Genomic DNA, 22,809 nt, shown 5'->3' with positions numbered 1-22,809 from the left:
GGGCCGGTCCACCTTCCCTCAGGCCAGGCTATATTGGGGGGGGGGGAATTAGAACAAATTCCTATGCCCCACAAATAACCCAGAGATGCATTTTAAATAAAAGGACACATTCTACTCATGTAAAAACATGCTGATTCCTAGAACGTCCGTGGGCCGAATTGAGAAGGCGATTGGGCCGCATCCGGCCCATGGGCCTTAGGTTGCCTACCCCTGGTGTACACTGTCCCCAAGTACTATATAGAATGACATAAACAGTCCCAGGCCCGGCTCTACGTAGACCCCCGGTGGCGCAGGGCACCATGGCGCCAGCCCGCCAGGAGGGCGCCGCGAGCTGCGCCCGCCCGCTGGCCGGCCGGTCCGCCGATCCGCTGCGCGCGGCGCCCACCTGCCCACCGCGCTGGGAAACAGGGCGGGAGGGCGCCGGAGAGATCGCGCTGTGCCTGCCTGCCTGCCTGCCCGCCGCGCAGCAGCGCCGCACCCACCCGCCCACCGCGCTGGGAAATGGGGCGGAAGGGCGCCGGAGAGATCTGGCGCACCATGGCGACAGGGGCGCTTAAGACGGCGCTGAACAGTCCCACAAAAAATAAGACACAGATTTGTGATTTGTTCCATTTCTGCATAACATCTAGCAGATATTCAACACTTTGCAAACAACATCAAAATATTTCATTTCCAAGACTGCTATCCAAACCCCCTAATCTTCCACACTGAAGGGCTTGGGTGTTCTGAAAGTCTCCCACACCCTGCCTCTATTGGCTTCCACACACAGAATGACGCTGGCATTGCTCCTCTGGTATGGAGCTCCCCATCCTGCCTGTGGAATTCTCACCAGCAGTAGTAGCCTATGGAAAGCATCCAACAGGGTTTTGCCTACCCCAGCTTTAGCTTCAGCATGTGAGGTGGGCTTTCACATGTGGCAGTGGTCCCATCGTGCCCCACTTCTTCTTGGTTGGGGTTAGGATTGCTCTGCCTATATGTTATGGTTTAGGATTTGAGCACTTACAGGATAGTTGCATTTACCTTTTCCTCCTCTCCCACCCCAAGACTCTGAATTTCTGGATGGTCTCTGGGTTAAACTAAATGGGAAGGACCATTTGAAAAAGGCGAAGTTTGCCATCACCATTATCCTGTGTTAGAAACTCATATAAGCTAGGTGCCAAATGGCTCCTTAAATCAGGGTTACAGTCACCAAAATGGAATGCCTAGGTGCCATTTTTAGGCGAGAGGGCTCAAAAGTCGCATTTTTCAATACGACTTTTTAGTTCTTGGAATTCATTCTCATTGCTCATATAAAATACAGCAGATGGAATTCTACAGGATGTGTTGCTAGTGTGTGAAAACAGTCAAGATCCAAGGATCCTCCAGATGGTGGAGACATCAGGTGCTATCCTGGCGCCCGGGCATCTTCACTTAGTCATAAGCGGCCAGGTAACCTGAACCCAGACAAGATAGAAGAGTTCTTAGTTAACAAGCTTTCCAAACGGGCAAGATAGATGTGGCCGCATTTGAATGAGGTTTGCACTGCCCCTTTTAAGAATCAGGTTCACAGTTTGTGCACTCCCGGAGGCAGGACAAGGGAAAGGTGATTGTGAATAGGTGGTTGTGCTTTTAGCCAGCCGAATCTCCACAGCCTGAAAGGTTTCATATGAACATCCTGCTGGTTTTCAAAATGATAATACAACAATCATTGCTGGGAGTGGGGGGCAGATCATAGGTAATTTAAGATAATGTTCAGACGTTGTTTCACAAGGTAATTTTCCAAAATAGGGGGTAATTTATCTAATGTGATTTATTTATCCAGAGCTATACCATTGTTTCATTTACTGAAATCCAGCTAGTTACTTAGCATGTGTTCTGAACAGTCAAGCCTGTCAGTGTGACCCTGACTCAGAACAAACAACCAGGACCTGAAGCGACAAGCAGAAATCAAAGCCCGGCCAAAGGGGGAAAGAAGTCTTTGTATGTGTATTATAAATTCCCATCAGATTTCGTTTAGAATATGGCAACGTCTATCACTAGCCCAAGTCCCAAAGTCTTCATGGCATAATTCATAGGGATCAAAAATTCAAGATATTGCAGGTTTTGGGGGGCTTCTTCCCCTCCGCACATTGAAACCAGAGTAAATATGGCTCCAAACACTTTCTAGTGCAACGTGCAGAACACCTTTGAAAATCCAAGCCTAATAAGTTTTCAGATGAACAAAGTCAAGCCTTCATGAGCTGAACGGAAGATTCAGCCGATGCCTATTTCACTGCACATCTCATTTTCTCATAAAGCTAATCGTAATATATTTTGACCACTACTTTAAAATTATGAGGAGTCTTGTGGATTCAAAGGGACACCCCACAATGATTTTATGTCCATCACCTACCAAGGTAGCAACAGGATAGAAGAGACCACTCACTGAAGCCAGCCACTAGAGGGGGCCTGATTACATACACTAGGCCTATTTATTAAAATCTCTCTCAGTCTAGGCTTAAAAATGATTGGAGTCGTCATGCTTTTAGGATGCCTACTGCTATTATCTCTACAGATGCTTTCTACTAAGCTCAGGAGTTAGTAAGCAGCAAGACTGGGCCCCACCATTCAATGAGCAATGAATGACGTGTCTTACAAACAGGAGAGATCAGTATCCAGTTTCTCCCTGTCAGATTCCAGCAAAGTGAAATTTGCTCCCAATAGCACCACCAAAATAAATAAATAAATGTGGCAGCTCTTATTGCTAGAAAAAAGTTGAAGCCAGCGCGCAAATAAAGAGAGGCATATCAGCCAATGCCATATACCAATTTATACAGATGGTCATATTTACAGTATTGGAAAGAAAACCATGTTGCATATTCCAAGTTGTAGTCAAATGCACAGATCGATCAATTTAGTCCATACTACCGATTCTGTTTACACTGCTATGAAATAACTGACTATAACACAGCCAGCCATTTGCCAAATGGTAATTAAACACAGCATGAAAACACTACTATGGTTATGCATTTGTTGAGTGCTTTATAAGTGCAAATGAGTGCTTTATAGGTGTGTAAAGCTTTCCTCCAGACAGCCAGGTATGTGCACACAGACATTCACATCAAAATATATAGGCATAGCACACCATTCTGCTGCCTGATGCTCACACTGCAGTTTCAGCGATGCTTTCATACCAGCAAGGTTCGTTATAAACAAACATGCTTCATTTAACTCCTTTCTACATGATGCTTAGTACTTTTATGTTTTTAATTTGCCAGCGCTTCCCAAAGTTAATAAGGGGCTGTTATGTATTCAGTTGTTCTACCGTATCAATTCAATCTTCACCTGGAGTCTTATTTCTAATACATGCCGGTAAACAAGAAGGCATAGTAACATTTTCAGCAGAGAGGGGGATATGTTTTTTAAACAAAGTCACAAACTACATTCCTCAACATGCCAAAATAAACAAACCGTGGGATACATACCTACTTAAGTTAATAGCTTAATTTTTAGCAGAGATGAAAAGGGACAGGGTGAGATTTACAATAAACCAATGTGACCATGTGGCATCTGCCAAGAATAGTTTTTAAAGTTGATCCTTTAATTAAAATGAATAAATTTTAGTGATAGGCCTCTTTACCAGGGGACTGGTAAGAAGCCAAATACAACAACATTTAAGGTGAGATCCAAGGTTGGGGTGAACTCTTATAATAGTCTTGTCAGCTTAACTTATGTCCCAGGCAAACTTGCAGAGGGAATTACTGGTATTATTCAACATAATACCAAATCCAGACTTTGCCCTCCACAGGTAGAAATTCTTTTTCTGTCCACTGGGGTATTTTGATCCAATGGTGAAAACTATTGCCACTGCAACACCTCCCATGTTTATTTCCAAATGTCTAGAGCAGTGGGAGGTAGAACCGGGGTCTGGGGAGGAAGGGGGAGATGAAGAAAAGCTCCCCTCCTCCATAGAAGGGGCTGAAGTCTGGATGCAACCTCTAGGGGAGAAAATATAGTGAATGAAAATTCAGCATGGCTTCTGCAGAAAGAAGTCTAACTCCACTACCCTTGAAAATTAAGATTGAATCCGGGATTTTCTGCATGCAAAGCAAACACACTACCACTGAATTATGGCTGTTTCCTATTTTAGAATATTGATTGCAAGTTGCAATATGTATATCAGGACAAGGAAATCACCAAGAGAATGGAGCCTCTTCCCTAAGCAGCAGCTAGGCCTTTAAAACTTTAAAACAAAAGACAGAAAAAACACAAAATACTCTTCTCAGCTCCCCTCCCATTTCAAATCAGCAGCTACTATTTCTACACAGGTGTTAAGCACCTAAAGCAGACATTCCCTCCAGCTATTTTGGGACTACAGTTCCCATCATCCCTGACCACTGGTCCTGTTAGCTAGGAATGATGGGAGCTGTAGTCCCAAAACAACTGGATGGCCAGGTTTGGGGGTACCTGACTTAAAGCAACCTATGTCTCCACAAGACATGGAATGATAGAACTGTAGAGTTGGAAGGAATTCCGAGGGTTATCTAGTCCAACCCCCTACAATGCAGGAATCTCAGCTAGATCAAACATGACAGGTGGCCACCCAACCTCTGCTTAAAAACTTCCAAGAGAGGAGAGTCCACCACCTCTTGTGGGAGTCTGTTCCGCTGTCAAACAACTCTTAAGAGTTGAGATAAATCAGCTTAAACCAAATTTACTGTAGATTGGCTTTATTAAGTTACCCCACAAATTACTTTTGGAGATAGTTTGAATTGTTAAGAAGACATTATCAGGAGTACAGATTACCAAGATTCCTAAATATTAAGGAGCCAATCAACTATACACCATCAACATGACGGCTGTCCCCATGTGGGGGGGGGGGATAAAGACTTCACAGAAATAGGAGAGCATAGCAAAAGCCTAATTTGGACACTTCAAGAGGAAATGCCTTCCTTCTGCAGATTAAAATTTACAATTGTCACTCACTTTGAAGCTGCATTTCAGAATGTCAGAAGCAATCAACATCTCATTTAAATTGGTGTTTAAAAAAAACAAAGCAAGAAAGCTACTTAAAAATAGGACAACAAAGATTTTAGTTAGTAATATTTTTGAGAAGCAAATCAGCCAAATTTGCTCCAACAAATTTGTTTTTTTTAAACAAAGAAACATTTCAATTCATTATTTAAAGCCATATTAAAATGAGGAGCACATGACATCTTTAAATGCTTCTGTTAGAGCAACCTACATAATGAACAACACACTAGTCTGAAACAGATTTTAGTCGCTTGTACTTAAGAGAGTTAGCATCTCCACAGCAATTAAAAATTACTTTCAGGGCACTGCCTGCCAGCAACAGCCTCTGAAAACAAACAGGGTGTGTGTGTGTGTGTGTGTGTGTGTGTGTGTGTGCGCGCGCACAAACACACAACTACTTCAATCATTTTATCTGGCCTCAGTACTAACAGAAGCCATCACAGCAGCACCTGTATTCGGAAGACAATAAATAGGGCTCTAGTTAAACAAAATATTTTCAGTATTAGACTGCTACAGTAATGCTCTCAGAACACTTGCCCACAGTGAAGTAGGAGATACTGTATAAAGGAAGCCAGGATGTAGAATTATTGCTAGTTAGCAGGCCCATTATGCAAGTATTATAGCTACCTAAACAGAGAAGGGACACGGGTGGTGCTGTGGGTTAAACCACTGAGCCTCTTGGGCTTGCCGATCAGAAGGTAGGCGGTTCGAATCCCCACAACGGGGTGAGCTCCCATTGCTCGGTACCTGCTCCTGCCAACCTAGCAGTTCAAAAGCACGTCAAAGTGCAAGTAGATAAATAGGTACCGTTCCGGCGGGAAGGTAAATGGCGTTTCCATGCGCTGCTCTGGTTGGCCAATAACGCGAGATGAGCGCCGCAACCCCAGATCGTCCGCGACTGGACCTAACAGTCAGGGGTCCCTTTACCTTTAAACAGAGAAGAACGGGCAAAAAGCCACAGAAACCAGCAGCATTTGTACTGCAGGGGTAGGAAAGGGATCAAGGAGGCTGCTTGTGATGCTGCGAAAAAGACATATGGCTTTCTGTTTTAAAGAAATTCATATGCAACTTGTAAAACATGTGCTCTGTCTTATCCCAAGACAGTATGGGCAAAAATGCTCTACTGCTCTTGACTTGACAAGCTGTTCCCATTCCTGCCCTTAGAAACCTTACTGTTGAGTTTGCCATTTGGTGTTCCTTTTTTCCTTTTCTTTCGCCAACAGCAGCAATTCATTCCTTTGCCTTATGTCAAACCTAGCTGTTGCGGTAGCACTGTGTTTTCTCTACAATACACCTTCATTCATTATCTTATTTATTTAAGGTTATCTGAAAACTGTTTAATTGAGGAAACATCTAAGCAGTTTTTGCATAAAATATAAAAGATAGAATTAAAAAATGCCAATAGAAGCCAGAAGCTAAACCTAAAACAATTCAAAAGATAAATAAAACATGCAGCCAAATATATACATTAATTTTTAAGAAGAAACATTAAACTGCATACGTCAATTTTATAAAACTAGCTTTACATGTTTATGAACAGCTTTCTGGGTTTACAAGTTATCCTGTTCATTTGGCTCTACTGTGTGAGACTCTATTAATGTATGGATAAGTGTTCTGTATCGTTGTGTTCAATGGCTAAAGGAGTAAAAAGCTGAGTCTCCCAACGGGTGGAGAAAAAAAAGAAATTCCTTCAGTAGCACCTTAAAGACCAACTAAGTTTATATTTTGGTATGAGCTTTCGTGTGCATGCACACTTCTTCAGATACACTAGAAACAGAAGTGTCAGACCCTATATATATACAGAGGGTGGTGGGGGTGGGTGGGAATGGGCGATGGGCTGATGGGAGTGGTAAACCTGTAGATGGCTGTTAATGGCTGCTGATGGCTGCAATTAGTCCTGGGCTGAGGTGCTAAAGAAAGCTTGATCTTGCAAGCTTTCCTGTAACGGGTGGAGAAGCAAGGAACCATTCATTTGGCAGAGATGCAATCATGGTGGTTGATGGGAGATAGCCTCATTAATGGTCCACAGCAGAAGAAACAGCATCGTCTCTTGCTGCCCCCTTACAAGCTGTACAGATGTCTTCTGGCATCATTAGATTCTTTAACCACAAAGGATCAGTTCAGGGTACCCTAGAGAAGATTCTACCAAAAGCACTCCATCTCTAAGAGAAATGTGCAAAATACATATACATAATGATAAAATAACTACCACCTGAAAAGAGTCAACAAAAACACCAAGAGGCACCCACAGTTCCCACCTCCACCCCCCCAAAAAAAATTTCACTGTGCAAGTGCCGTAACACCTTTACCAGGAAATCTACCAGCCTGGGCCGGGCCAGTGGCCACATTTGAAATTTTGCAAAAGTGCAGTGGTCACCTGCCGGAAAATGCAGTACGCACCATGATACCTAATCTAAATCTAAAATCATACAGTCATATACCCATCAACTGGGGGGCGGGGGCGGCACCTAAATCTGCCACTGCCATGTTTGCCCACAGAGAGAAGCTGTTCGCACCTGTCCTGTGTTCAGAATGAAATGAAGAGGCACTGGATGTCCAGTCCTGGCATACAACAGAAGCAGATATTTTTTCAAGGGAGCACATTCACTGTAGCAGATGCAGAGCCAGCCCAAGCAGAAACTGAGCAGGAAGACCACTGTGTGTTTTTGAAGGGATGTTAACAGAGACCTTTTGCAGGTAACAAAGAACTTATTGCAGCAGACACACAGGCACTCGTGGGTGCTATGCTGTTGACCCCCTATACTAGAAAATGAACAAAATGCCTTCCATAATACGGTGTTATGAAAATTAAACTGCATTGCCTGCAGAATGTGAAGAGCTACTTTAAGAATGCCCAAAAGACAGTGGGTTATCTGACTTCTCCCATCCTTGAAGTCTCGGAATAGATCGTACACACAGAGAGAGACAGACACACCAGGCAATTATCTCAACTTGCTTTCAGAAGTCCTCTCTGTTCCAAAAGCAAAAGGTCATGTGTTTCTTGAAGAGGAGTTCAAGTAACAGAAACATGAGCCCAACACCTTCTTAGGCATGCAGAACAAGTTACCGTAGTTGGATCCCAGCCAACTAGTGGTATAAAATAAGGAAGATACCCGTGTGGGGTGTGTGTGTGTGTTAAGGGTTTAAAAAGAAAAGTTTCTTCATACACAATGCCCACCCTCACTGCACAGATTTACTTGATATTCAGAGGCTCTCCTAGTTGGGTGAATTTTCATTTGCGAATTCCAGTCTCCTACACAGCAAGATTCCTGAATTGGTGCCTCCATTCAAGAGTGCCAAAGAGGAGCATATAGCATATTCTAATACGTTGGAATAATAACTCCAGCATACACAGCTGCACAATTTTAGAGGCAAAAGAATAAATCTTTGCCTCTCCACATTTAGCGCCAGCCATCCAGTAGTGCATAAATCAAGGGGAAATACATTTTGAGAAATCTGATCTTTAGCACAACCAATATGGGAGAGGAAATCAGGTTTTTCAAGCCTACACCCACTTACCCAGGAATAATTCTCATTGAACTCAAGACTAATTTCTGAGTAGGCATGTAAATAATGTGCTAGAAATTCTATAAGAATGGTTAAAAGCTAGACACTGACCATGTTACCTGACACTATCACCTTTATAAATATATTTGCTTGCTCTTTTCAGTTCCACATATTCCTTAAGAGTTTATGAAAAATATATTTGTGGGTTAGACCATCCCTCAAAAACAGAACCCTTTTAAATATAACAGCACAATAAGAAAAGAAATACTGTCTGTAACAGAAACTAGTCTGTAGTACTCACAGCTGCAAGACATCAAGGTAATCAGCTGCCTAGAAGATTCCCCACAGCCTTGTAGAGGAGGGAAACTGAAAGTTTTTAAGGGGAAATCTCCCCTCAACACACACACAAAATGGTACTATGGCCAAAAGCAGTCATCCCCAAACTTTGGCCCTCCAGATGTTTTGGACTACAATCCCCATCATCCCTGACCACTGGTCCTGTTAGCTAGGGATCATGGGAGTTGTAGGCCAAAACATCTGAAGGGCCACAGTTTGGGGATGCCATAATATTTTTTTAAAAGACATTACATCTCAACATCAGCCTCAGAGCTTGTAGGTACACTGTTCAGGTTTAGACTGGTAGACTCTAGAAACAGGATATTTCCACTGTGCTCTCTCCCACTGCACACACACAATCACATCTCTGTTAGCTTTTAAAACATACTGCTGAGCTTTTAAGCTGCTGCTTTTAAGTTTGTGATTGGGCTGTTGACACATCTTTATTCTATACTGTTTAAATCTGTTTATAGCTTGGAGAGTGCTTTGCCCCCCAAAAGAAGTACAAACATTTTTCATGTAAGTCGCCTTTATATTTTAGGATCGGGAGAATACTGCAGCAAGAACTACATGAGCTTCAACTAACCTGTCATTTATAGGATGCCAGCACTAAGAGCAGGAGTGCAAGATTTAAGTACTTTTTATTATTATTATTATTTTTAAAAATCACTGGATATAAATTGTGCCACATTTAGCAGAAATCTGAACCACAACTGTTGCCCACCCTACCAGAGTGTAGAAGACATTGGAAGATCACCACAACCCTCTGCAAAAGGCCTGATGGTTCTTCATACTGCAGAAAGCCCTTTGAATTCTGGCACAGTTTGATTTCACAGCAGGATTAAACACAGCAGGATTCCATTTACGATTACTGACTATGACAAAGATTATGGGTGCCATTCATTTACTCTCTTTATATTTCATTTACCCTATTGACTACATTTCCATTTCTGTGTTTCAGATAGTTGGGTCGCTTAATACTAACAAGTATCAAAAAGGTTTAAATTGCATGCAGGGACTTAACTCTAAGCAACCTTGTGTTTTCCTTGTCTATCAAGAAATTGCCAGTAGTAGATTAAATACTAGTACTGAGGAACATGCAAGTAAGCACACCATTGCCTGATCCAGATGTAACAAGCAAGCCAAAGTTTCAGACTTCATACAAATTGGAAACTAAAACTTAAAACAAGCCATGAACAGAAGCTTTAAATTGCCTCTCCTTTTATGTTGGAGGAAAGGGGAGAGAACATGACTATAAAAGAAAATGTTGTTTGTTGTTGTTGTTCACTTCTAAACCAGGTACCTGTAAGCACCTTTGTGATATAGAATAACTTACAGCTATTTTAAACATCCAAACAGAATTTTGCATTTAGAAGGCTAGCACTTGTTCTCATTAACATTCATGGGTTTAGTAAGGTTTTGAAACACGTGTGGAAATTTATAACAAAAACTCTAGCTCATCTGAGAGTGGGTAGTTATTTCAAAAATGCTTGAAGATCATAGTCCTGAACAAACAGATTTTTAAGCATTTACATTTATGTATAGAACAATAACAATTCAATTAAACATATATTGTTAACATATTAACATGTGTTAATAATTTCTTTAATTACACATGACTTTGTTACTATTAAGACCAGTTGTGTACTGCATTATAATTTGGTTTTGTATTATCTATTTTAGAATGAGTTTGCCTTCTGAATAAAGTTATTCAAGGTTGAGAAAGGTCACTTTAGGATAATGCCTATCTTGTTTATACTGGCTTTATTTTATTCATGTTTTGTTTGCTGATGTTTACAGTCATCCTTAATGAAGACACTTGTAAATTCAGCGGTTGTTTAAAGATCAGCTCTTGCCTTTGCTCTGTTTTGGTACTGCCTCCTCTTTGCTGTTTCATGGTTCATAACCATTATTTGGGGCCTACCTCCAGAAATTAGGTGTGGTTGTTTTAATTAATAATAATAGTAATAATAATAATAATAATAATATTTTATTTATACCTTGCCCTCCCTGGGCTCAGGGCAGTTAACACCAAATATGAATTAGAATAAAATGTAATAGAAAACAAAACAAAACAACAACAAACAAACAGTTAATTAAAATACAGCTTAAAATACAGTTTAAAATGCAGCCTCATTTTAGTAGTAGCCCATAAATCAAGACCATAAAGGAAGGAAACATCAGATATTCACCCGAGCCAGCTATCCATGTTGGTCCTACATGGCCCAGCAAAAAAGCCAAGGGAAAATTTATATACCAAATCCCATATAAGGGGTTAGAGTAAGTCTAAGCCGAAGGCCAGGTGGAACAGCTCCGTCTTGCAGGCCCTGCGCAAAGATGTCAAACCCACAGGGCCCTAGTCTCTTGTGACAGAGCGTTCCACCACTTTGGGGCCAGTGCTGAAAAGGCCCTGGCCCTAGTTGAAACCAATCTAACCTCCTTGAGGCTTGGGACCTCCAAAGTGTTGTTATTTATGGACCTTAAGGTCCTCCGTGGAGCATACCAGGAGAGGCGGTCCCATTGGTACGAGGGTCCTAGGCCATATAAGCTAATGGCAAATCATTTTAAAACTCTTTATGGAATTGAATCATAGGAGTTCAATAAGGAATACTGTAGAACCCACTTGAATCAATACTTCTGCTTCCAAATTCACTGTATGCCCTTCCCAAATAGAAAGGGAACAACACTGTCATTCCTGTAAGTTACTAATTACCAAACTTTGACTGTACCCCAAGCACTGACATTTTCTGATACTAATCTGTTGCAGTTTATAGGTGTCTAGTTCAATATTAGACTGAATAGTTACAGGTAGGTAGCCAGCCGTGTTGGTCTGCCGTAGTCAAAACAAAATTTTAAAAATCATTCCAGTAGCACCTTAGAGACCAACTAAGTTTGTCATTGGTATGAGCTTTCGTGTGCATGCACACTTCTTATACCGAATAAGCCCGTTCGTTCATCAAGCTCAGTATTGTCTACCACTGACTGGCAGTGGCTCTTCAGGGTTTCAGGAAGAGAACTTTTCCTAGCCCTACCTGTAGAATGTTGAGGATTGAATCTGCATGCAAATGAGATGTTCTACAATTGAGCTTTAATCCTTCTCCAGAAGCTTCTATAGCTCCAACATGCTGTCCTTCATTTTACACATTTGAGGAGAACCGCTTCTGTTTCTCTGCACCACATACCATCAGTTTGCATCTGCAAAACAATGACTTGCACGTTCTTCAGGTGAAAACTTGCTTTTGTTCATGAAAAGATTACTCTTCATGAAAAGATCTGATTTGTCAACATAATCATAAAAACTGCACTTTAAAAGTTAAGAAAACAGACAAAACTGCTGGTATTTAACTTTCTGAGATTATCTAGGACATGTGACAGAGTTGGATATGAATCTATTTATTTCAACAGATTTAAACTACATAATGTGTTTGGGCAATGTGTATGTGAGACTCATATGTACTGGAACATTTTTCTTTATAAAAAAATCTATTCAAAGGCCAGTAATTACAATGACAGCCCTTTCACAAAGTTCTGAGCCATTATTGAAAGGCAAAGATGCATAAGTATTTTTAATCATTCTCACATGTCTTAGGAACCTTGAATATTATACAGCACTGGGGGGTTGGTGAGGTAGCAACAAATTGCAATCATGTTGTTCTTTTAGGAATAGCAATGGGAGCTCCTACCACGCCTTCCTGTTAAGAGTGGCTTCACTGGTAGGCCAAACCACACAAGCATATTCCCATGGGGCTGTTTTTCTTCCCCAAAACAACCGCAAATCACCATGAAGCATTGTAAGGACGATGCTAAACCTTTGGGGGCATTTTAAAGCTCCTTCAAAACAATTTGGGGTGGGGGTCCTTCCATTATTCCCAACCACCGGCTGTTAGATACGAGGGACATTTGTGGGGTCCACAGGTCAAATACCATGCTCAGCTCTAATCAAAATGTTCAGACCAGGTGAAACTCCAGGCTGAAACTTCTGTTGAGAAAAGAAAAAACTATCAAAAGGGACGTTTTCACACATAGGCAGTTTTGATTGTTGTCAGTGTCTGGGGACTGGAACAGGTTTAGCACAGATCCTAACCTACTAACGCAATGTCTGACAGATGATACCTTCCTGCATATTTTATTGCCTGCTGAGTTTCTTCAAGTACAGCTGCAGCAAGAGGGTTCTAAGACTTTTGGCATTCCAGTCTAGCTGTATTAGAAGTCAGCAAGTAAATATTTAGCCTTTTGAATTAGTGATGTGGTGTCTGCCTTCTCTCTCCTAGGAGGAACTTATACATTCACTTAAGGGTAAAGACAGACAACTTAGAAAGTAGAAGCAGTTTGAATACTTATTCAGAGCCCTGAAAACAAAGCAGCAAGAGTCTTACACCAACTTCCATCACAAGATGAAATTTCATTGTACAGTGGTACCTCGACTTACGAAGGTGATCCGTTCCATGGCGCTCTTCGTAAGTTGAAACCTTTGGATGTCGAAGCGTCCATTTTGCGCATGCGTGAAGCGTGATTTTGCGCTTTGCGCCTGCGCAGAACACACACGCGACGAAAATACTTCTGGGTTTGCCGACTTTGCAAGTCGAAACCTTCGGATGTCGAGGCATTCGGAAGTCGAGGTACCACTGTAATGTATTACAATCTGTAAAAGCCGAGCAACCTGTGTCTGATTTAAACAAGATAAGGGGGGAGGGGGGAGCTGACAATTTGACAAGTCAAAAATAACTTTTTGCTGTGTTGTATATACGTTGCTTACTTCAATGTTCTGCAGGTTTGCTCTGTTAAGGTGTTATGTCTGTTTCTACAGGGAGGTGGGTGGTGTTTCTGGGTACAACAGTGCAGTTCTTATTGGGGTAAGCCACCCAATGTGTCAGAGACCTTAGAACTTATCTAAATTAATCTCCCACCTTCCTTTAAGCTGAACGTTATTTATCAATCTTGAGTTATACAGCAGCCAAATATATATGACTGTCAAATAGCAATAGATTACTGAGTTTGATATCCTATGAAACTCGCAATGGTATTGTGTAAACTTAGGAATCCAAGACCAACTCTGCCCTTCCTTTATCAAATAGAAATACAAAGTCTGCAACTTCCGATCCTTTTATGCGAAATTATTTATGAAGATGTCTATGATCACCCATCAATAAATTTAGATGGCTTACAAACACAAAACAAAAAACAGCCATGCAGTATTTAAAATACATTAAAACAAAATGAAAAGGCATAAGGCTTCCCTAGCAGACACAGAATGAAAACTATCCTTAGCAACAAATTATTGCGATCTGGTTGAACATAAATGTTCATAACTGAAACAAAAATCATAGAATCGTAGAGTTGGAAAGGACCACAAGGGTCATCTTAACTGGGAGTAAACACTACTGAACATAACTGGATTTACTTCTGAGTATACATGCACAGAGCTTGAAATCCAAGTGGCTAAGTGGCAACTTTGGTGACAAGGCTGCAGCACATCCTATACTTATTTCAGAAAGGATTTTTTTTGTATTTAACAATATTGTCCTATAGAGCAAGCTCTCTTGTGCATAAACACATGCCTTTCAAATTATGGGGAAACAACAAATTTAAGGCAGATTTAGTTCCTAGAAATGGGTGTGGTGTGTGGAAGGAGAGAAGTAAGAATAGACCTTACATTCATTTATTTTTCTGGATGCTTGTTTTTCTACTGGTATCTCAGAGGCATGAAGAGGGTATGCTCTGCTTCCAACACTTTTTTAAAGTAATGCAATGTACTTAATGTTCAGATTACCCCCCCCCCAAAAAAACCATGTGATTCTGAAATATCTCAATTTGACATGAATTATTCAATCAAGAGAGAAAGAAGTACTTGCAGAAATGAACTGTAAAGATTTTGGTGCTTTTTTTTTACATACCAGTCATTAAACATGCATGTTAAGTGAATCAGAACAGCTGTGTTCATTTTAGCATTTCAGCAAGTTAGCATAACATAGCTTTAAAAAAACGTTCATTACTCTTTTGTAGAATTTATTTCTTTTGGATGTGCCATATAGTTACACCTGCTAAGATACAGTATGATGACATTTGAGTTTTATGCATTCAATGCTGTCATTAAGGAGCCAGCAAGATGAAATACTGGAGTAAAAGGAAGCTTTTATTTCAGTTTATGGCAGGCATCCCCAAACTGCGGCCCTCCAGATGTTTTGGCCTACAACTCCCATGATCCCTAGCTAACAGGACCAGTGGTCAGGGAAGATGGGAATTGTAGTCCAAAACATCTGGAGGGCCAAAGTTCGGGGATGCCTGGTATAGAACATCATTCCCCCCCCCAAAAAAACACACACACTCACACACCACAAAATCTTGTAGCAAGGTGTGAAAGGGCATATCTCCTTGAAAATCAGACCATGTTCCTCTGTTAACTATTCATCACTAAAGACCATGAGAGCAAAGCTGTTAAATTACCTAAGACTTAGTCAAGGGTGTGCTTTTTACAGGCTGCATTGCGATGCTAATCATGTTTGTTAGAGTGAACACTGATAATGAGTCTCTTGTAGGATTCAAAAATATCAATAGAGATATGATTGAAGCCCAGCTCAACAAGATTAGGTACATCTCTTGAAATCTGCAATGTCTGCACTCTAGAAGCCGTATGTTTGTCTGTGCTTGACAATTATTAAAAATTTATACTTTTGTATTGAATAATTTAAGTTTTACAAAAAAACTTTCATTATACTAACAAAGACACACGTAATCAAATTAAAAGGGAAGGGGAAAGGGTGTTGGTCAGGGTTATTGTTAAAAATAAAAATAAACAAGCTTGTCACATATTAAGAGGCCATCACAACATTTAGTGATGCGCACATACAGCAGAGTCTATATTTAAACTGCTGATTCTTCAGCAGTATACTGTGACCAAATATTCAGAATTGTGTCCTTATATTGGCAATGCATGCTGAATAGATGAAACAGGATGAAGCTGGCAATAAGAACCAAAAGGTGCATCCAGTTATTCTATATATTGATACAGAGGGGGTGGTCTTTCCAATCCTGTAAAACAGGTATTTTCACCACCAAAAGGAGTCACTTCTGGTGGCCATCTGACAAACCACACAATACGGGAATATAGTTCAACACCATAGGTACGTGTTTCAGGCTAAGAAAATGTTTCAGAAACCAAGATTAAGGCAAACAAAAAACATAGACTAAAACAATACAAGGGAAGCCACATATTATATGTACCAGGTGTACCTTCCTCCTTCTTGCATCACCAACAGAGTGAGTCACTACCGTACTAGTGATATTTCTTCCAATGTAGCCTAAGGGGTGTCCAATTACCTGACAGCTCTTAATGTAATACTTCAGGTGCTTTCCTGACTTGAAGTAAATATTTCCAAGTGTACCCAAGTTTGCTAGTCGTTCTTTTTATTCAGACTGTGCTTGCTGAGAGATCAAGTGCCTTCTAATATACAAAGAGAGCTAAGACACACACTGGCAATTTCTTTTCTCATCACAAGTTCCTTTTTTACAATCATGCAACATTAATGACTCTCCACTACCAGCCATTTCAAGCCATCCTAACTATGGCAAAAAGCATTTAGGTTTCTCTTATCTAGATTTGCTTCCTCCAAACAGTATGTTGTCTTCTATAACCTGTAGGCCTCCTTATGCTTTGCCTTTTGTTTTATAAACAAAAAAAAACACCAATGAAAACAAGTTCTAGTAACTTGATCATAGTGTTTAGAAGCTAGAGGTAAACTGATGTAAAAAAGCAGTCAACACACAACTTTTCTGTATTAAAAACTTGGCAAATTTGTATCTTGATTTTTTAAAATAAATAAATAATAAGGCTTGTATCCCCACCCTTCAATATACTGTACAGTACAACTGATAACCCCAGGGCAGTTTACAAGAAAGCAAAAAACACACAAAAACACTACAAGCACACAATAAAACAGAACCACGCAAGGTTGTAACTCCAATCAATAAAATTTTTAGAGCATCTCAAGAAATATGCAAACAAACAAAAAAATATTTACTAGAACAAGCACTGAAGAGCAAAAGCCATACACAGGTCATCCCTGGTTTGAACCTCAGAGTGGTTTCTGCTGCATTCTCACACACAAACTCAGTACTGAACTAAACTTTTCCCAGAGGCATCCTTGCTGATGCGTTCAGGATCTTCAGGAGGCATAGGAAATAGTGGCCAACCTTGGGCATGGAGAGAACATTCAGACACATTTCCACACTCATTTCTTTAACTGCACAATTCACTGTTTTGAGTCCCAAATGGGCTGGTCTCTCCTAATGATTCTAAGATACTGCTTCGTTTCCCATGCCAACTACAACAAAAATGCACCTTCTTGACAGTAGCATGCAAGTTCCATTTTCTGACCAGAAAGGCAGCGTTACTGAGGGGGTTCTTTCAGTGGCTACCCGAAAATTGCCAGCAACTTTCGGATCTTTCTCTTTGGACTAGCACCGGGCACATTTATATTATTATTTTACACCTTACGGCCTTAACATTTTAATGGGATTCAGAACATCTTTTCTTAATGTATTCCATAGCCGTTGCAATATATGCAAATAAGTACCTAAATAGAAAGAGTGGGAGACAGAAGAACAAGATTTGCTGACTTGCCTCCTCAGTCTGAGGAGTCCAGATTCTCAACTTTATTAAGTTTTCTGTTTTTCTACATCCTGTTCTTAAGACAGATGATTTAATGAAATATTGTGCATAGAAAGTAAAATAAAGTAGCAGACTTAATAGTACAATTAAAAATTAAAAAAACACCAACAGCTTTATGTCAATTCACAGGATTCAGTTCAGGAAGGATTGACATGGAAGTTCTGCGCAATCGGAACCAGCACTTTGCTGGACATGTGAACCTGGCTACTACTTTGATTAGGAAGAACTGTCACCTTAAATTCTAGATATTAGGAATAAAGTCATTAAAAGGAAGAGGAGGGAAGTAATAATGGGACAAGGCTGAACCACAAGTGACCAAACACATGCCTGGAGCTGGTGCCATGGCCCCAAGAGAATCAGCATCTTAGAGAGCAACTATGGTCAAGAAATATAATCTAGAATTAGGCAAGTTTTTCAGTGCAAGCAGATGTCCAAGAACAGATGGCAGCAGTGCTACTAAACTGTAGGCAATAAAGACACTGCTTGGGTGTGCTTTTCTTCAACACGTGTTAAACGCTGAATGAAAGGGGGGAGGAAACCACCACCATCAGTATCTCCACATTTTTCCGAAGCAACAAAGCTGCCTTTAACAGTGTAATACATGGTTCCACAAACGTTTTCAGCTGCTTGCTGCTAAGGTCAGTTGCAGCTTTTCACCCTACTGTATTTCATATATTATAGTTCCTTCTTACTACTACAACAGCCTCTAAGTCATTTATTTAAAAAAAAATAACAGCAACAATACATGGAGTGAGAACAATCAATACAACTGAAAAACCACAGTGCAGACTAAAACAGCCAAGTCCCCCCAAAAGTAAAACACAGCAGTTGAAAACATCTTAAAGAGTCAGGGGTTCCCCCCCTCTTGCCAAGGGACATCCTAGCTCACAACACAAAGCACTTGCCTCGGTAAGAAATCCACCACATCACATCTAGATTTTCTCTTCCCTCTACACCTAACCAATTTCCCTAAAACATGAACATAAAGCGTGCGGTACCCACTACTCATCCAATATAAGTCATCCCACTCTACTCCCCATACCTCAAGTACATCCACCAACGCACACAAATGTACCATCCACCCAACATCTCCCTCTTGAACAAGCGACTATCCCCAACCACTCCATCCACACACTAAAAATGTACTGCACACATGCACATCGGGCCACTATGAAGCCACTCAGCGAATGAAACATATAAAGTATTGAAACAAATCCCCCACATCAGTCACACTGTTGTAGACAGCCATCTCTCACCCAACACTCTCATCAAGGGATGAAATCTTAGTGTGCTGTGTATTATTTTCCCCTTCTTAACCACCTGTAGCAGAGAGTGATCCAGTTTATGTTGCCTACTGTGTACGGAGGGCTGGACTGAATGCTCTTCTGTTTCCCGCAAGTCCCATTACCGTAAGATTTGCGGGATGAATCTAGCAAACAAAAAGAATGCTTTACCTTCTGCAGTTTTGCTACGTTATGGGTTTGAAAAAAAAGGAGGGGGGAACTTGAAACCAGATTCAATGTTTTGCATTTATTGGACACCTGAGGTTTGGCTATCATTCATCAGAGATAGAATTAAAAGTAACAAAAGAACTTGAATTCTACCCCTTTTCTACTACTGCATTTAGGTGAAAACCAGCAACCATTGCTCTATTTGTAGCCATGACAACCATAAAATATTCTATTGCAGCAATAATTCACACTGAACGTTTGTTCTTGGGTTCTGTTGCTCCAAGCACTGTGAACATACTTCTTACGCTTCACAAGACCAGTTAACACTGAAAACTTGGGAGCATAGGAAACTTTCAAGCTACATCAGTTCACTCAAATCTACATAGAAGAGATTTGAGTTCTCTGTGAAGCTGTCTATACAAAGTGCTCGTTTTAACTTAATCCTCTTCAAATAAGGATCAAACACCACTATGGATCTAATAGCTTAGATAAAAGTTGTAGAAAAGAACCATTCGTCCAGATTCATTATGTTGACTGCAATAACCTAACTCCACATCCTCTGGAGGTGCAGTCGAAAGCACCAAGTTTACAAATAATAATAATAAAAATCCCATGAAACATGGTTGTAACTACTGTACATGCATTGATAGTCATTTCGCTTATATAAGCCATGCTTCATTGCAAGCTGGGAAAAACCCTTCCGCAGACAGCCACAGTGAGGGGCAGGTTATACAGAGAAGAATAAAACCTTGTTACTCATTCAAATAAGAGTAGGTAACCCACTGTGCATAACTAAAGTTTCAAACTGTTGAATAAGGCTAAAACATGGTTGTACTTCACTTTGTGAAGTAAATGTCATTCCCAGCTTAATCCAGTTGTAACATTGTGCTACAGATGCTTTTTTTAAAAAAAGGAATAAGAGGAACATAGTAATGCTTCTGTCATACAATCATATATATGAGGGGGGGCATAATTTAGCAATTTGTTGAAACTTCAAAGATGGTAGTGTACTGCTGCTATCAGCAATCTGATTGACTGAGGGGGGGGGAGACACCCAAAATTATTTCTGGTGAAATGTACACTAACAATATTAAAACAATTGCTCAATAACAATTTGCTTTTCTTCTCCCCCCCCCCCCCCCCGACAAACTTTTAAACTTTGTATCTATTCATCTATAACTTAAGGTCTTCAATAATATCTATATTCACTTAGGCGTTATTAACCTTTTAACAGCACAATCCTATATAGGTCTTGAATTCAATGGGACTTGGTCCCAGGTAAATGTGAACATAACAGCAGCCTTGATCACAACAGTAGATTTTAGAGGTCACCCTTTTCAAAATGCACATGGAGCAAATCTTTAAAATGTATGCAATCAATCACCATCCCAAAATGTAACTATTTGCACTATTACGCAAACACCAGATCCTTTGCCCATCATTAAAAAAAAAACACAAGGCACAATAATTAAATGTGGAACAGGGTGATGGAAAGAAGGAAGAAGAGAAACTATAGCTCATGAAAACCACAGCCGATACAACAGAACCAAGTCTTCCAGTAAACAGAGACGTGTTATTTGAAAGTAAACATGCATAGGCTTAGGTAAGTCTCACCCAGTTCAATGGAACTTCCTGAAAGCCATGCCTAGGACTGTACACTATAAATTGGTTCCTACCTTCAGTATAGAACTATTTATATTCTGCCAAAAGGCTACAAGGCACTCTACAATTCAGCTGCTGCCCAGAAAGATGACAACCTACATTAGGCAGACAGGATATATTGGGGGGGGGGGGTTAGTGGATTGGGGGGGGGGGTAAGTTGGAGGTTTGACAATGAGTAGCAGAGACTGGTTAAGGGGATGCAGCAGCAGAGACTAACACACCTAGAAGTTACCCAATCTATTCAAGCCGTGTTTCCCCATGAGGGTCGAGGCATTTTGAAACAAACTATGGTAAGAAAAGTCAGCCAGGGATGACAGACCTGCACCAAGATCCCTGCAGATTTCATTCCGAGGTAGGCTACTGTCATTTTTTATTCCTTTCAGGACGGTTTTAATTAAAGATAGCCTCTGCCTTCTGGTGATGACGGATGATTTTGCAGTGGTGTGTGCTTTTAAACGGGGAGAGCCGTCTACGAAACAAAGCCTTGTTTTATTATTTACCAAATAAATAAAAAAATACACACGCAGCGCCAGAGGGGGAAAAAATGACACACTGCGTGGTTCCCTGCTCCTCCATTCAGAAGAGAGAGAGAGAGAGAAGTCAACCACCTTTGGAGCTCACGCTTTGTAGGGTGAGGAAAGGTGCCTTTTAACCCACACCGAGAGGGAAGTTGAAGAGATGGCGAAGAGAGAGAGAGAGAAAGGTGGTGGTGCTGGGAGAGAAAGAGTGACCGACGAGGGCGGAGGAAGCAGGGTGGGTGGCTGCCTCTCTCCCCGCACCTCACCCCCTCCGGTTACCCCAGAGCACCCCCGCGCTACCGAAGCTCGTCTCGCACCTCACGCACACAAAACACCCAAGCAGGAAGTTTTCCCAGGCAAGCGGCGAGCGCAGGCGCGAGGGGGGATTCGCAGGCGCCCGCCGCTCAACCCACCCGAGGCGACTTACTCCAGGCGGTGCCACCAGCACAACAGCCGCGGGGCCACGAGCCGCCGCCACCTCGCTGAACCGGCCACCTAGGAGCCTCGCTTCACGGTTCTCCCTCTACCTTGCGTCGCGCTCTCCCCCGCCTCCGCCACCCCACATTGGCTCTTACCTTTCCGCTCTGGGCGGTGCACGCGCGGGAGAGGCGAGGGGCCGCCGGCGCGTAATTACGCGCGTCCTTGGCGCGCGAAAGCGGCTTCTTCTTCTGGGTTCTTCTTCTTCTTGCTCTTCTTCTTCTTCTTCTTCGTCCTCCCCCCCACCTTCTTCAGGCAGGCGGAGAAGGAGGATGCACAGAAACAGCGGCAGGAGGAGGGGGAGAAGGAGGAGGAGGGGGAGGCGGCTTCGGCATCGCAGCCTCTCCGCCCTCCCCCCCTACCGCAAAGCCCCGCACCGTCGCCGCTGCCGCCGCCGGGGCTTCCCCCTCAGCCCCTCCGGAGGGCGGGCGCGAGGCGGCGCGGGGAGGGAGCGCGCGAGAGGCTGGCGGAGCGGGCGCGACTCGGGCAGACGGAGGCAGCTGGTTGCGGCGTCGAGACCATGCTCCCTTCTGGCTCGCTCCTGCTCGCACACTGGCCGCTTTAGCTGGAGAAGGAGGCGGCCTCGCAGCCCGGGCGAGGGGCGGGAGGAGCCAATCGCGGACGCGGGGGGGTGGGACGAGGCGAGCGAGGGCGGGGACGGGCTCCCTTTTCTGGCTCTTTTACCTCCCTCCTCCTCCTCCTCCTTTCTCTCTCTCTCTTGCCTTCTTTTCCCCCACCCCACCCCAGCTCTGCTCCTCCCGTGTGTCAACCCAGCCCAGCCTCCCCCACGGGGAGGGGTTCGGAGCGGGCAATTTGCACACAAGAGCGAGCAGCACCGCCGCGGCTGCCTCTGCCCGGGTCGCCCTTTTATTTATTTCATTCGTCGCCGCTTCTCCTTCCCCCTCTCCTGTCTCTCCAAGCAGCCGGCGCTGTTCTTGGCACTTCTCCTCCTCGCGGGCAGCAGCAGCAGCCGGCAACCGCGAGCTGACGGTGCCATCCTGCAGGAAACGGAGCCCGCAGGCAGGGATGTTTGTTCTCTTCCCTACGGAGGATGCAGAGCGCGAGGAGAAAAGAGATCAATGGCACCACTTCTGGTAAAGTTACACACGCACACACACAGAGAGAGAGAAACAGCAGCTACCGTGGAGGTTGCAAGGAGACAGAAGCAGCCACCTGATCCACTGTTTATGCTGCTTCC

At 42.4% G+C, this 22,809-nt stretch overlaps 1 protein-coding gene across 4 annotated transcripts in view; it reads right to left on the bottom strand.

Moving 5' to 3' along the window:
* The window catches only part of KLHL29 (kelch like family member 29), a 415,582-nt gene extending 393,416 nt beyond the window's left edge, over positions 1-22,166 (bottom strand). For 2 of the 4 annotated variants that reach the window (XM_088665646.1, XM_088665648.1), the window contains exon 1: positions 21,710-21,833. The gene's annotated coding sequence lies outside the window, so the exon portion shown is untranslated. Of the gene's footprint in view, positions 1-21,709 lie in introns of all 4 variants that reach the window. The other 2 variants (XM_060272443.2, XM_060272444.2) reach the window with 2 other exon arrangements.
* Positions 22,167-22,809: the final 643 nt, after the last annotated feature.

This window comes from Zootoca vivipara, chromosome 3 (assembly GCF_965207765.1).
Source record: "Zootoca vivipara chromosome 3, rZooViv2.hap1.1, whole genome shotgun sequence".
In the NCBI taxonomy this organism is placed as follows: domain Eukaryota; kingdom Metazoa; phylum Chordata; class Lepidosauria; order Squamata; family Lacertidae; genus Zootoca; species Zootoca vivipara.
Note: the sequence above shows the minus strand (reverse complement) of the source record. Positions and strands in the feature narration are given on the sequence as shown.